Here is a 15,497-nt window from a genome sequence, read left to right as displayed (position 1 = left end):
TTTGCATTGTTACAGCTTTCAGCAAGGGCTGCGCGACCTCATCTCGGGCCACAAAACCACCGATAGAAACATATGTGGTCAAGTCTAAGGAGGGGGGTAGTGTGCGGCTGCCACTCTCCGAATTTCATAGATCGCAACCCATAGCAGCCAAAGCCAAGGCCCCACAGCCTTGACCTCAATGGATGCCTAAACAACCACAACAGCCGCCTCGGAGTCGACGCTCCTACCCTCATAAGACCAGAAACCCTAAACCTAGGAGGCCCAAATGTAGTTACAGGTATAGACGTGTAATCAGTCAAAGATGGGTCCCCAAAGCGCTCTTGCACGTGCAAGGCTATTATGAGGGCAATGCTTGGCTATGGATAACTAAGGCCCACACGACCACAGGCACCACTCGCATGCCAGCCTCAAGCTTGATCATCCCAGACACTGTAAAACCTCAAATCCACAAGCCGCAGAGCCTCCCTAACCTGCAACCTTCAAGTTCATCTACGCGTGAACCCAAAAGAGGCATCCAAGCCTATCGACCCACGCGACAGCCACCGTCACAAGAGTCATCACCCGCCAGAGTCGATCCGACTTCCCAAATCCATCCTGAAAGCAGCAAGCCGTCACTCAAGGCTGCTGTTAACCTAGCCATAGTCCCAGTGACCCAATCGCAAGCTCAAGAACACTCACAACCGCAACTTTTCATTGCCAAAGGCTCAAGTCCTACCAAACCCCAACCACCCAGGCCTTAGGCCCTCTTACGAGAGGAAATCTTTTCTCACACTAGCAGCTGATTTAGCTGAAGAAATAGGGGATGACGTGATGGACTGCATTAAGCGATTGGATGCCACTTTTGTGTTGCTAGCTCTGAGCTATGATTGCGTGGACTTAGGCCTATTGGACGAATCCTTCGCAACCGAAGTTTAAACGATGCCTTGTTCTTGGGAAACGTTTGAATTCGCATTTGCAAAAGTCACTACCTCCGTTGCTAAATTGCTCAGTAGTGAGATCTCGAAAGAGCAAGCAATCAAACAACGCCTCATCACGTCCTATGATCAGTGAACCACTTCTGCCATCATTGACCAAGAAGTTGCAGAGCTGTCAAGACTTGTTGAGACGGAATCCCAGTTCTTAAGGCATTGGTACACTCTTAGGTTGCAATGGAAAGTTGAAGGATGCCGAATAATGACCAACGCTGAGTAGCGCCGCGCTATCAAAACAACAGAGAACGACCCCACATATGGCGTGCCAACCTCATATCGAGTGTTAACCACTCTGCAGGGCCGTCCTATAGAAGAACACATCAAAGGACACCCCTACCTCAACCGCTTGTTGATCGAGGAGGAGTTACACATTGCTTGCCGAGTCAACTCGGGTGACTTCCTAACAGATGTTCTCACATACATCACCCAAGTGGAGATTAAACCCTCTGATCTGGACCACGAAGCTCATTTGGAATACAATCCCAATTTCTATACTTGGCTCCTTCACAAGTAACCCCTACACCTCCATGCCGAAAGCCCTTAACCTTCTGACCCTAAATCCTAGGAAGGATTCTTCTCAAGCTGGAAGGGGAGGGGGTAAGGTGAATCAAATCAAAATCAGTAAATCAAATCAAAATCAGTGAAGCACGTAGACATATATTGTGGAAAACGGATGGGGTAGGAAAAGGGCATGAAAATTTTGAAGTAAAGGGCAAAACATCAAAGTTTGAAAAGGAGAATCTGTATTGGTCTTAATGAATTCATGCAAAAGCATCGATTTTTTCTTAAGTAAATTATTATGTTGCAAGCACTAATGAAAATTAGTTTTTATGACAGGAACAAAATATGTCGCAGCAAGACCGCGCCCACCGACTCCCATTCACAGACGAGGAAAGAGAGCAATATCGCATCCACCTAGAAAACCGCACCTTCGGCTAGCTTAAGTTTCGAACCGTCCACAACATAGAAGTTGTGGTGGCTAGGGAGGAAGTAGCTAGGAGGGTGGTCGAGCAATGTAACCTCGGCAAGTACCTTGAAAAATTCTCACAGGAGCTAGACCACCTGAAGTGTGTAGAGTTCCTCAGATCGTATGACCCAGACCAAGAATGCGGCACAATGACGGTGGGTAGAGGAGAAAGTGCCAAGCAGGTACATGTCCGTCTAGACCCAGCCTTGATAGAGAAAGCATTGGGGTTGGAGCCAAAGATGGAGAGAAAATAGAAGAGGGATGTCTATGTGATGCTGAAAATGAAAAAGGAGGAGGTACTCACCAATGATGGCATCAGCATCCTAGACATCCCCGATGCAGAAACTAGGCTATAAGCAAAGCTAGTACATGTCCTCTTCTCCAGCCAACACTACAACTCCTTGATGCACCGAATCAGCATGCCTATGCTGGAGAACATAGCGGCCCACACTCTGGACGAAGTTGACTGGAATGGATATGGAAGAAAAACTATCGACCAGGTAGCTAAGGCATTGGATTTAGGAAGTGTGCCAGCAAGTGGAGGGTCCCCAGCCTCTAAGGCTACAGAGAGGAAAAAAGCTTCATCCAAGTCCTCTTACATCGGTTATGGAGGTGTCTTAATGGTGCTTATCTAGGAGGCCATGAAGGAGGCGCAGGAGGCAGAAGAGGGGGAGGGGGAAACACCCAACAGATCACCTCCTCATCAACACCAGGAGAGGTCTAGTGATAGGATTGAGACCGAGGAAGAAGGGGAGGAACAAAAAAGTAAAAAGCAGGTCAAGGAGACCGAGAAGAAGGCAGTGCAAAGGAAAAAGAAAAAGGATGACGAGGGCTGCAGGAAAGAGAAAGAAGACTTGGAGAAGGCCAAGAGAGAGTCCCTTAGGGAGGCCAAAGAGAGGGAGAAGAAGAAAAAACAGGAAGAAGAAAAGGAAAGGGAGTAATTATAGAAGGATAAGAAGGTATCAAAGTAGGAGGTAGAGGAGAGAAAAAGAAAGGAAAATGAAGAAAAAGAGAAAAAGAAGCAAGAGCATAGAAAAGCAAAAAAGGAAAGGCGAAGAAAGGCTAATGAAGAAGAGGAAGAACTAAGAAGGAAAGAGGAGGAGGACCTGGCTGAAGCTACACGCCAGTCCATAGAACAGCAATGCAGAGTTAATGAACTAGGAAGTTTGAGCCCACATAGAGAAGAAAGGCTGGGATCAAGCACACAGGTGCCAGAGATTGTGCCACCCGCCGTCACTAAGGGCAAGGGCAAGGCTGATCCACCCAATTCCTACTCTATTGGTGCCTCCCACTGAGACAACCACTATCACTCCCAGCATCCCTACCAATACAGACGTATCAAATCTTGTGGCATGGATGCAGTATTTCATTAACAATGAGATAGCCCAGTGAATGAGCACTGAAACTATGGCTATAGGACAAAAGCAACTGGCCACAGACGTAGAGTCTAGGCAAGATCCCAAGTGACAAAAGGTGGAGGCCTCAACAACACCCATCCAAAAAATGATGACGCCGCTAGCTAATTATGAAGAATATGTCGCCGAGCTGCTCTTGCAGTTGGAGAGAGCTAAGGAGGAATGCAAGGTAGTGGTGGCTGAGTTGGCAGCTGAGAAGGAATCAATAGCCACCTTCTAGCTTGACAAAACAAGGATGATAGCCATGCAACAAAGGGAGATCACAGATCTCAAGCAGGAATTAAAGGCTAAGGATGAGAGAGAGGAGCACTGGAGGCAACAGCTCGAGAATGAAACACAGGAGTTGGTGAAGATGCAAAGAGAACATAAGCACTTGATAATGCAATACCAGGAGCTCATTACAAAAACTACTAAAGTTGAAGAGCTCATGGCTGAACTCAATGCTAGGGATGAGAAAAGAAAGTAAGACATGGAGGAGCAGCAAGAAGAGATTGAGTGCCTAACCGATCGGCTGAAATCTGAAAGACAAGAATAGGAGAGGCTGATCAGGGAATCGGAGGACCAAGAGCAAAGGCTCATGATACTGACCCTGAAGCAAGGGGAGAGCATGGAGGACATGAACAAGAAGGCAGAGGAGTGCATAATGAAAAGAAGGTGAGGACACTGGCACGGCGCCTCACTCTGGTAGAAAAGGAAAATATCATTGCAAAGATCAGGGCAGAAGCCGCCCAAGTGGCCTTCAATGCCCAATAAAAAGCCTTCCTTGACACCATCATGGACACTACCCGCCCAGAGGAGGGAGAGCCGTTGGAGGTGGCACAAAGGAAGCTCAACATCGCACGCGCAGAGCTCTATATGCAGGACTACAATTGCCACCCCAACCTGCAGAGGTTAGCCTAGACGAGTAACGGAAATACCTATTGCTGGCCGGCCTAATCCCCTAGGAAGTTGATGCCCTAGGATTTGAAGATAGAGCAGCACAGGGAATCCGACAGGGGGAGGAAGCCGAACTTGAAGTTGACCTGAAAAGATTCAAAGAAGATGTAATCCCACAACCCCCCTCGCTGCACAATGAGGAACAGCAACCACTTGACCCGCCCTTGGATAGACAAGCCACGCTCAAGGAACGACAAAAAAAGTTGGTGGAAGAAGCTAGAAGGCAGCTGTAGGCCAAGCCAGTCGTGTGGCCATCTGCATCCCTCCCACCATGCCCCGATGACCTCCCAACGCAATTCCACACGGAGCTGGTGGTTTGGGAACGGCAAGAAATTGAAAAGGACCCTTTTTCTTTCAGCTTCCTTATGCCCAACATCGTGAGAAGGGTCTTGCCGATCAAAGTAATGGAGAAGGTGATCGCGGCTGGCAACAGACTAGGCCAAAAATGGCTAGATGATAGGGCAAAGACTCCCACTCTGTGGGGCACGGAGGAAGCAGAATTTTGGCAAGACAAAGTGTACGAAGTGCCACACACCGTAAGGGGCTACGACTGCCAACCCCTCTGGAGAAGGCGAATATGCAATACTAACATGCTCACCTGGATGGTATTTTGCAACACCCTACCCTACGAGAGGAATGACCCCACATTCATGGTGTATCCTCATAGGGTAGGCGTGGATTGTTTTGCCACCCTCCATGGGAGGCATGACTTCCCCGTCATCTACAATTCCAACACTACCTCCTTCAAGGATGCTCTACTTTTTGATTTAGGAAGCCTAACCAACTCTATAACACGCTTCCTCGCGGAATTCTCCTCCTTTCCCAATCCCGCTTTCATAACTACGTGTAATTACCTTAGGCTCCTTAAGCTCCTATTGAAGCAAGATCTGGCACCGCAAGAAAATGGCTTGCCTCCCCTCTTTTTTGATCCCAATGCTGTTGATAGCTGCGCTATGGCCCACTTAATGATGAGAGCTAGCCTACTACCTTCCTTTTTCCTAGCTCTCCTAGAGGATATGAGTGACAGCCAATTCACTAGGTGTAATCACCCCTTCCTTTCCACCACCTCTCTCCACGTTCGCATGAACCTGAAAGGGTACATGCAAAGCCACCAATTTTTGTGCAAATCCATCCGCCCTCCTTCCCTCCCTCATTCAGATGATGAGAATTAGACTTGGCTATCATACTCCTAATGTAATACTATCCCTCAATGTATCCCAAAAAAAAAAAACCGAAGAAAAGAAAAGCATGAACGTCATTCCACACTGAATGGACACAAAAACTCACTTGCAGAACCACTTAGCACCACAAAAGCACGATCAGTATACCTAGGGGTCCTTAAGTTAGGCGTGTCCGGTGGCTTCGGTCAGCCAGCTCCTCTCCTAACCCCCTAGCCCTTTTTGCTCCCCCACTCCACGCTAAGGGCACATCAAGGGCAGGACACACCTAGGGAGGTAACACTTACCTATGGTTAGACTTGTCACCCTAAGCCACTGGCACCGCATCCCCTTGGCACAAATGGGTTCCTCAAGTGTGGGACATCACCCAAGCTCGCCTGCGGTTAGACCCACCTCCCCATTCCACTAGCACAAGCACAATGCACCAACACGCTGAGGAAAGCACTCGCCTTAGGTAGAGCACCGCACCTTCTTCTTCGGGCACCCCAAAAGCACCAAACCACCAACTTTGGAGGCCCTCGTCCACCCATGACATCCAGTTAGCTGCTCCGACAAACATCATTCTTGAGCTTCCACAAGCACCTGAGGTTACATGTGGCCCTCACCCTTACACCAATGCCGAAGTGCCATGGGACTAGCACCCGTCTAGGAGGGGGTAATGTTAACCCCAAGTTGAGATGGCGGAAAAATGGAGGAAAAAGCAAAAGGAAGATGGAAAAAGAGCAAAGACACGCAGGCGGCCTCTAAAGATGAACCGGGGCAAAAAGTGCAACCTTAAATGAAAAGGCACCTCAAAAAACTCGAAAAACTCTTGTAAAAGAGTGCTAGGCTCCCTCTTGTGCCAATTGTAAAATATTAGATGGGTGTAGGCTAGAGGCACAAGGCTAGAAGAGGAAAATGGAAAAAGGACCTTGCCACAATGGCCGGTCATGTAAAAAAGGGATGGGTGCCCATGGGATTTTAGGGTTTGTATATATAAAGTTCAAAAAGTGAATAAGAGATCATTCTTTTGGTGTGTGGCAACAAGAGTCTTCTTCTTCTTCTCTCCTTCTCATCTTCTTGCTTGTGTGTGCTCTTGAGAGAGGGAGTGTAAGAGTGTGAGGGAGTGAGAGTGTGAGAGTGAGGGATCAAGAAGGTGAAGCTCTTCACCATCTCCTCTTCTCTTCTTCTCTTCTCTTCTCTCTTCTTGTGTGCACGGCTATGGAGGATGGAGCTTGGAGGTGGAGGAGGCTTGAGAATGCTTGGTCTTGCATCTAGGATCGTGGAGCTACCGGCATGTGTGAGAGAGGAGACAACTCATATCGGCACTAAGGTAAGCTCACTACACTCGTAGGATCGACAACGCTTCGGCTAGGTGAGAGATAGCCATTAGAGCTCGCTTGGAACACTTGAAACAATAAGCGGTCCGTGGGTCTTGTTGGTTGAGTGAAAGCTCCCACAATCATCAAGGAAAGGAAGAGTAAGTTGGGGAATATAATCTCTCAATACTTTATGCATTGCATTCATCATGTGAGCTACTGAATTTGTAGCTCCTTGAGGTAGAGTACACATGTGGACTAAACCAAGAGGCATCTTCATTGTGGTAATGTCTCCGCTCTCCAAAGCAAGCTGAAATTGGTCATAGCCCGAATATAAATCTCCCATGGAATAAATTTCTCTACCTACAAATGCCTCAGCAAATTCATCAACAATTGCCCCCGAACCAACATTTCTAATAATGACTTTATTGACAGGCTGTAAATCTTGAATGAATCGCAAAGATCCATTCTTCTTAGGCATGGTAAACCATTGGTTGGAATATGGAGCTAAAGATGGCTCCAATATTCACATTTTAATCTTTTTATTTAAAAGCTCCAGTAACTTAGGCAAATGAGCCCTTGGTACCGGAATTGGTTTAAGATTCCAAGGAACGTGTGGGACCGTGAAAATCACCGTTGGTGCCACAACACTTGGATCCACACAGCCAATTTAATGTGGCTGAAATGAAAAAGTTTTTCCATGTTTCTTTAACGTCTGCATGAAGCTTTGCTTTTCAGCTGGCAAGAGAAAAGAGTCTTCACCAAATTTCTGCTCTTGTAGACTTTCAGCTATAAATTGGTGACCAATATCTTTGGGATCACGAAGGCTTGGCTGTTTGGATGCCCTTTTTGCCAGTCCTTCACTTTCGGGAGGTAGAGGAGTAGCCACCGGCTTGACCCTCTTGTCAACTGTCTTATACTTTGTTTCTACTCTTACCTCATCCTTGTTTGGCTGTCCAAAAGCTTCTTGATCTGCAAATTCTTGAATTATGTCATACATATCCAATGTGCATACCTGTATGGACTGATTTCCAGCTTGATTTTCTGCATGAACAACTGCATATATTTCAGCCAACGTATCATTATAAATCAGCCCATGAAATAGCCTTGAAATTTTTTCATCTTTAGCCAAAACATCAATTTGCTTCAACTCTCATTCCACATGATATAAATGCTTTCTTTCAGCCCTATTCATGGCTGAAAACTGTTTATAACAGCCCACACTATTGGCCGTAAAAACCTGCAAGTCAACTTTTGGCATTGCCCCCTTTACATGTGGAGGCAAATTTTTATGACATAAAGCACCACCATAGCCTCCATTTATAGCAGTGCTACCGGAAAACCCTTAAATTCTCGGGCATTAGGAGGTACAGGATGATCTCTCAATCAATCTCTATTCCGGTGATGATTTACACATACAGTCAAAAATTGGACAGCTTTGTCATTATCCTTACTTCTTATTCGAGCATATGATGAACCATCATCAAGGGCCTTTGTCTCCAAACAAGACTCAGAAATGAAAGGTTGACCAAGAATGATAGGATAGCTGTAGGAATCTTAAACAAAGAAATGAAATTCATCTTTTACATTACCAATAGTAACTTGTACATAAGGGCATGCCGCATAGAGATCGCTAGAGGAGTTATTGGCTGCTTTCATGCGCCATCCTGGGTCCACATCTATGGGCCATCCGCCATTCTCGTAGAGACTTCTTGACATGACATTGATTTCCGAGCCATGGTCTATAAGGGCAATGCATGGAGTCTCTTTTTCTCCAATCTTAACAATGGGTTCGGTAGTCACCCTTGCCCAATGGGTACGGGAATAATGACTACTAGGAATAAAGTGAGCATCACTTTCTTCTTGCATGTTGTGAAGATGATCTTCTTTCTTATGCATGGACTGCACTTTGGATTGAGAAGACCCCACCATAACATTTTTTGCAATAGCTTCTTCAATTTCTGCTTCATAGATGTCTTCATCTTTGGCTTCTATGGCTGCAATCAATTCTTTGATTACCTCCAATCGAATCCCTTGAGTTTTCAGCTTCTCTTCATCCTGCAAATACACATGAAGTGCTTGCAAAAAAGCATGAACAGATTCTTCAGTTTCCTCACCAACATATTGTCTTTTCCGTTTAATTACATCAATTATTACATCATGAAATCCTCGTTTTGCAATTCTGAGAATTTCACCTAATGTAAATTCAATTCTACTTCCAAGAATCCTTTCTTCTAGGATCCGCTTAAGATCAGTCGTAGTCTCTATGTCAGACTGCAACTTGTAGCCGGGATGTTTGCCTTTTCTTTTTCCTTCCGTCTTCTTTGCTTGAGGGGCATCTCCCATATCAAGCTCTGGCGATGGTGGATTTTCAGCAGCCTTCTGCTGATCCGGTTTGCTTCTTGTCACACGTTTAGTTGGCCCCGAAGAGAAGGAACCGGCAACATCTTCATCTCTTCTTCTCTTTTCTTCTACCATAGCTTCATGATTATTAATTTCAGCCAACCGAACAAAAGCTGAAAATGAATCAACTGGCTCAATCCATCGATTCTTCCTCGGATGCATTGGCTGGCGGTAGTTAAATCATCTTTGGTTGCCTTGCCTTGCTCCATGCGATCTAAGGCCTGCATCCACACTTTAGATTTTGCATCAGTATTACATGCTTTAACAATTTCATTAGTTGGCTCGATTTGCAGCCCATAGGTTGCTGCATCAACAACTGCATAGGCTATTCTTGTTGCCAAATCCTCCAGTCTTTTCTTCATGCCACCGTTACCAAAATTTGGCTCAAGAGGAAGCCCGGTTTCGGTTGCATGAATTTTACCATCCTTCCAAAAGACTAATTTTTGTGCTTCAGCTTCACGAAATGCACCGCACTCCCTCTTATCATGTTGTAGGCTATCACACCAGATACAACATCTTTTGAAGCCTTCTCGTGCAGGTCTTTGGATAGGTGTCCATCCTCTTTCTTCCACTTTCACATCAAGCCTTTCCACCTTAGAATTAATCTCCGTTAGATTAAGATGGAGATCCCGCATACTCTTAATTAGCTCGTCCATGACATCCTTCTTTGGAGATGGAACAACAAGATTTCTTGGTTGCTCGGCCATAGAGACAGGAGGTCGACATAGAGTAACAGGCTCCTTTATGGATTCAGTTGGTGCAGAGGTAGATCCCCATCTTAGGCACATCCACTCTCTTCGAGCAATCATATTAACTGCTTCAGTGACATCACTCCAAGCAGTCTTCAATCCCGTCTCAGAGTCAGGATCTTCAAGCCGATCAGTTAGCTTCTCTTGAAGAAAAGGATCCGCAACCTTTAGAAATAATTCAATCTTCTAGCTTTCCATACCCTGCTAATCATCAGGATCTAGTTGAGCAAATTTTCTTTAAAATTCGCGGTGAAGAGCAATAGTGGTTAGTCCCTTATTGGGCCTTTCAACCCATTCAGTGAAGACTTTCTTCGTCATGAGGCCAGAATCTTCAAGAAAAATTTATTCTTGAAGAGCCTTCTTGAATGTGGACCATCCCACATCTTTTTGGAAAAGACCATGAATTTGGTCCTGGAGGCCATGCATGGCCAAAAGGGGGCAAAATATCAGCTCCAGGCATGATGAGGAACTCCAAAGAAGACCATCTTGTCAGTATAGAGGCGGATAAAAGAGGACACATTTTACCCATTAAATTTCTTGAGCTCTTGCCCAAGCTCTTGCCCAACTGCTTCCAAAGCTTTAATGGCAACGGCATCATTCCACTCTTCTTCTTGTCTCCACTGTTGTTGCAGTTGCAACTACTACTGAAATTGCAATTGTTGTTGTTGGCTTTCTTGCATCAAATGAACCAACTGTTGCAAGGCATCTCCTCCCGAACTTGATGGTTCTCCCATTGTGCTTCTTCTTCCGCGGCTGACCTTCACGTCGGGTTCACTACTGTCGTCGTGTTGGGGGTTGGAGGTCTACCAGCAGGGTTTAGAGCAGAAGAAGAGTGTGGGATTCAAGGATTGGAGAAGGAGGAAAGATTGGGGTTTGACAAGATTTGGATTTTAGAAATGACTTAGTTGAAGAAGAAGATATCAAGCTTTTTCTATTTATTTGGCATACATGAATGGAATGAAAGACTTTGTCTTGATCACATCAAATGCATATGGGAATAATATGTCTTTACATTAGGGATAATCTCAGATTTAAACCAAATGCATATTCCAAATGCAAGCTCAAATGGTTTTTTATTTCATGTACATGGATGGATAACAACTCCAAGAGACAAGTATTTTGATGGTAGACTCAAGTACATTCAAGACATAGATCAAAAGCTCATGAAATGCATTGATAAATCATAGATTTAACTTCAACCTTGTTTTAAAATACTAATTTCCAGCCCATAATCAAGCTCCAAAAGTGTACATAATCTCAAGTATAAGCTCCTCTAATCATTCACAAGTAAAGCCTTGATGTTAAGAGGTCAATTTCCTCTATTACAACCACATAGATAACTTGTTTACTCATCAAAATGGACAAGAACAGTGGGCTGCTCTGTTTATGACTAGTTTTTTCAGTCCATAACAGCTCATACACCTTCAAAATCCTCCCCCTTTGCTTGCCCCAAAGTCACTCTAGTACTACAAGACGGGCTTCATTGGACCATGAATAAGGTAAAAGAATGAAAGGAGACATACATAAGAGCAGGCTTAATACTTTTTCTCAGGTTTCCCCCTTTTATGGACTGTCATACCATTCCTTTTCATCATACCAAATGGACGGGTAAGAAGAGCTCTCACCTTCCTTGTTTGTAACTCCTTCTTCAGCTCCAGTTTGTCTTGAGTTTGCATGCTTTGGAGCATGCACCATAGCCCACAGCTCCTTCTCCAATTGCCACAGGTATGCAGGCCCGCTTTTTGCACTGAAAAATGCAAGCTGCATCCTGCTTAGCTCCCACTTATCATTTTGACCACTTAGGTCACTTACAGGTCATTTTAGTCCATTATTTCAGATTCCCCATGAACCTAGTGGACTTTTGGCACTTTTCTTGATTTCTAACCAATTTTTCCACTTGAACCAATGTGACTTAGCTTGCAAACTGTCAATTACTTCCAGCCGATCAAGTTGTGGGTTCCCATAGACTTAATTTTTTATCAATATACGTGGTACAACTAAAAATTGTATGACAAATACAAAAGAACTTATGTAACTAAGTGATATCTAAGTTGGTTGTTGGGTAAAAATGACTAAATTATGTATGAAAATTCTTCATATAAATTCTAGTAAAATTCTTCTGTGTTCATAAGAATTCCATGATTTATATTATGAACAATAAACTTTCTGACAACGGTCCCTTGGTCTTCTTTTTTGAAAGTCAGACAAGACTTGAAGCAGCACAAGCTTCACACAGAGTGGAGGTTGAATATTCATGAAAACCTGTCAAAGCCTGAATTTTCCAGTAGTGTGAGCTTCCAATGAGAGGTGATACCTCCACAGTAGGCATCAGTGCTTGTAAAGGTTGAGCGCACTCTATGACACAGGCAGAGTCTCCCTCTTGCTCAAATGAACCTGCTGGTGATGGTGCTGAGAAATCCACTACATGCTTTTTTTATGAATGTGCAGTGACCGTTTGGCTACCCTTTGCAGACACCTAAACCCTCCCCTCTTGTCTAAGCTCAGGATCAAGAAAATATGGCCTCTTCCCACGTCCTCCTAAACCTGCGAGAACGGAATTTCCTGTTTGAAGCGTATACATAAACAAAAAAGATTCCAAGACCCTTATGGACTCGAAAGTGCACGGCTCATTTAGCCAGACATAAACTACGGTCAAAATTCTCAGCACCTTGACACGCATAAGTGCATTTATAGTCTTGATACAACCATATGCGCGTCAAAGAGCAGGAGACTATGACTCCACTTGATCAATGCGTGGCACGCCAGGTTTGAAAAAGGGGTCAAAAAGCTGTGCGCTTTGACATGTATACATTTGTTTGACATTGTCGCAACAACCGTTACGCGTCAAAGCGCACAAATACTATTAAACAAATAAATTGGTATCAGAACTAGAGAACGACCACCTACTTTCTTGAGACATCTTTCTCGCTGATGATCCGGTCCACCAAGCTGATGATCACAGCAAACTCCCTCCAATGCAACTCTGATGGAGACTCTCTCTCTCTCTCTCTCTCTCTCTCTTTGAAACAGATGCCCTCTCTCTCTTTCTTTGTCTCTCTCTCTCTCTTTGTCTCTCTCTCTCTCCCTCTCTCTCTCTCTGTTGCACACAAATGCTTGTGCACACACACACAAATGCTTGCGCGTACATACACACAAAGACACACACACAGAAGGTCTCCCTCTCTCCCTTTCTCTCTCTATCTCTCTGTCAAAGGCACGTGCTCTCTTTCTCTCTCTCTGTCTCTCTCAAATGCTTGTTCTCTCTCTCTCTCTCTCTATCTCTCTCTCTCTCTCTCTCTCTCGCATGCATGCACACATACACACAAAGCAACACACAGGAGCTCTCTCTCTCTCTCTCTCTCGCATGCATGCACACACATACACAAAGCAACACACAGGAGCTCTCTCTCTCTCTCTCTCTCTCTCTCCAACACAGTCTCTGTGTGTGTCTTGAATGGGCACAAACATGCCTCGACGCATGCTGACTCTCTCTCTCTCTCTCTCATGCAAAGCGGTGCATGCATCCCTCTGATTATCTGGAGCCACACGCCCACTTTCTCACATTAACTGCGGGAAATCATCTTCTAACGGATATGTACCATTCTCCCACGTGGGTTAAAGAGCCCGCATACATGCATTAAAGAACTGGTTTTAAGTTTTGACAACATTGTGGAATAGACAGAGAGAGATAGTCTAATAGTGCAACACACACAGAGATATAGCGCGTCGTTTGTGTTCCCAGGAATCACTTCGAAATCAACAGTGCCCAAGGTGAGAGAGAGTGTGCGACAAAAACAAAAACAGAGATAGAGAGAGAGAGAGAGAGAGTGAGCGAGAGCACCACACACAAACACATAGAGACAAAGAGAAAGAGAGAGCCGAGCAGATAAACTCACTGCAAGGGAGCGAGAAGGAGCGACAGAGACGACCTTAGCTTGGACGGGTACGCAACTAGGTAGATATTCTTGAAACAAACCATTTTCTTCTATTTCAATTACACTGATGCGTAGCAGCATGTCATGGACCTTCAGAAGCCATTATGTGCGCTAAAAATAATCATTTTCCAAGCATTTAAAATTTTTTGCCCTTTGACGCACAATTGCATCTCCACGGCCTGCATAAGGCACTATGCGCGTCAAAGGGCACTTGTTTACTGAGCTTAGAATACATGTATCCCTTTGACGCATAGGTGCTTGTAAAAGGCCTTCATAAGGTACTATGTGCGTCAAACGGCCCTCATTTGGTTAGGTTAGAGTAAGGATTTTCCTTTCACAAGCAGAGGCTCATAAGGCATTAGGCGGGTGCGAAAGCACCTAGTTACTTATCATAAAAAATGTTTCTCCCCTTGACACGTAGATGGTCTCATTGAGCTCTTGGATGATGCTATGCATGTCAAAGCGCACTTTAATTTGTTATCAGTAAATAAGCTCCCTTTTTTGACGCATACATCCATGCCATTGTGCAGGTCTAAATGGCAAGAATGAAGTCAATGGCAAGGAAAGAGAGATTTGGCCCAGGCATCACAGCAAAATCTGGAGTAGAGAAGGCGTCCAGCAGGAAAGGAAAAACCGTGCATATATTGAAACAAAATAGGTACAAAAGGGTCAACCAGAAATCTAACATCCTCAAGGAGTGTAGAGCGGCCCAAAAATCTACTGAGTTGTGCATATTGAAGCTCCCTTTCCAAAGGGTTGTACGAGAGGTTTGTGAGAACTGGGGAATGCAAGTTTATTGGAAGAGGGCTACCTTGCTTTGTCTCCAGGAAGCTACAGAGGACTTCATTATTGAGATTTTCAATGGCCTAGCTCTTCTCGATGCACACTCTGGGAGGTGGACAATCATGCTGAAGGACCTCGATATGTTGAAGAGGCTGTGGTGGAGATATGACCACCTCTTGCACCTAGGTGACTTCGTGAACACCAAAATGATGGACATGATGCTAATCCCTCCTATGAGGCAGCCTGAGGAATGGGGACAGGTTGATGTTACACATGATGTCAACACAAGAGCCTGAGTGGAGACCTTTGCAAGAAGGCAGAGGGCACAAGAAGAGAGAAAAGGGCTGGAAGCTAGAAGAGAAACTTCCCAGAAACAGCAGGAAGACAGGACCCTCCAAATGGGCAAGGAAAACTCGAAGTATCTGGTTGGACTCAAAGGAGGGCTATACATACTTGTGGATTTTGAGAGAGGGAAAGTAGAGCTGAGTCTTGACATCAGAGATGTTAAGATACTTATGGACAAGGAGGTGCATGTGTCAGATAGCATTCTATATGCCTGCTTAATGTAAGGAACTCAATCTTTTACTTAGTTTCAGAGCCAACGCTTAACTCCATTCCTTTTCACGTACTCTTTGTACTTGCTTGCGCAAGTTGATACAACAGACGCTTCCGGGTGATTGCCACCAAGAAGTATTCATCGAGAATCCACAACTATCGCAACTTATGAGAACACCAAACACACCATTCTCTGTTTATCACACCTAGTTTCAATTTTGTAACCCTGCAGAGGTGACAATCCTCATCCTGCCATATGAGAACAGAGGTCACTGGAGTCTGGCATTGATCAAGCTCGACAAGCCAG

This window comes from Lygodium microphyllum, chromosome 10 (genome assembly GCF_053477565.2).
Source record: "Lygodium microphyllum isolate KBCC chromosome 10, Lygodium_microphyllum_v1.1.10, whole genome shotgun sequence".
NCBI classification, from domain to species: domain Eukaryota; kingdom Viridiplantae; phylum Streptophyta; class Polypodiopsida; order Schizaeales; family Lygodiaceae; genus Lygodium; species Lygodium microphyllum.
Note: the sequence above shows the minus strand (reverse complement) of the source record.